The sequence below is a fragment of the Calidris pugnax genome, unplaced genomic scaffold (assembly GCF_001431845.1).
Source record: "Calidris pugnax isolate Ruff unplaced genomic scaffold, ASM143184v1 scaffold38, whole genome shotgun sequence".
NCBI classification, from domain to species: domain Eukaryota; kingdom Metazoa; phylum Chordata; class Aves; order Charadriiformes; family Scolopacidae; genus Calidris; species Calidris pugnax.
Window position 1 is genome coordinate 1,732,571 of NW_015090995.1, and position 403 is coordinate 1,732,973.

Here is a 403-nt window from a genome sequence, read left to right on the forward strand (position 1 = left end):
AGGGACATCTTAAAGAAGTACAAAAATCTTACTAAATATATAGAGAATTTAAGGCATTTTAAAGACCTATGAAAGCATTTTACATGGGGGTTGCCGGGGAGTTTCTCATTAGCCTGGCTGGGAGGCCCTGGGGAAGCTTGGCTGAATTGTCTGGGGCAAACAGAGCAGATTCCGTCTTCTCCTTAGGAGCCTGCAGACCTAAAAGCCTCATTTTTTTGTGTGTCTGCTTCTGAGGTAACTGAAGGTATCTTATTTCTGTGTGCAGCTTTGAGTTATGACGCTGATCAAGAAAAGAGTTAGGGAAATAGGGGACCGTGGACCCTTGGTGCATGTGTGTTTGCAGAACACAGGAGGATCTTCACAGCGTTCAGGGCGGGAAGGACCTCTCCAATGCCAGTGCCCA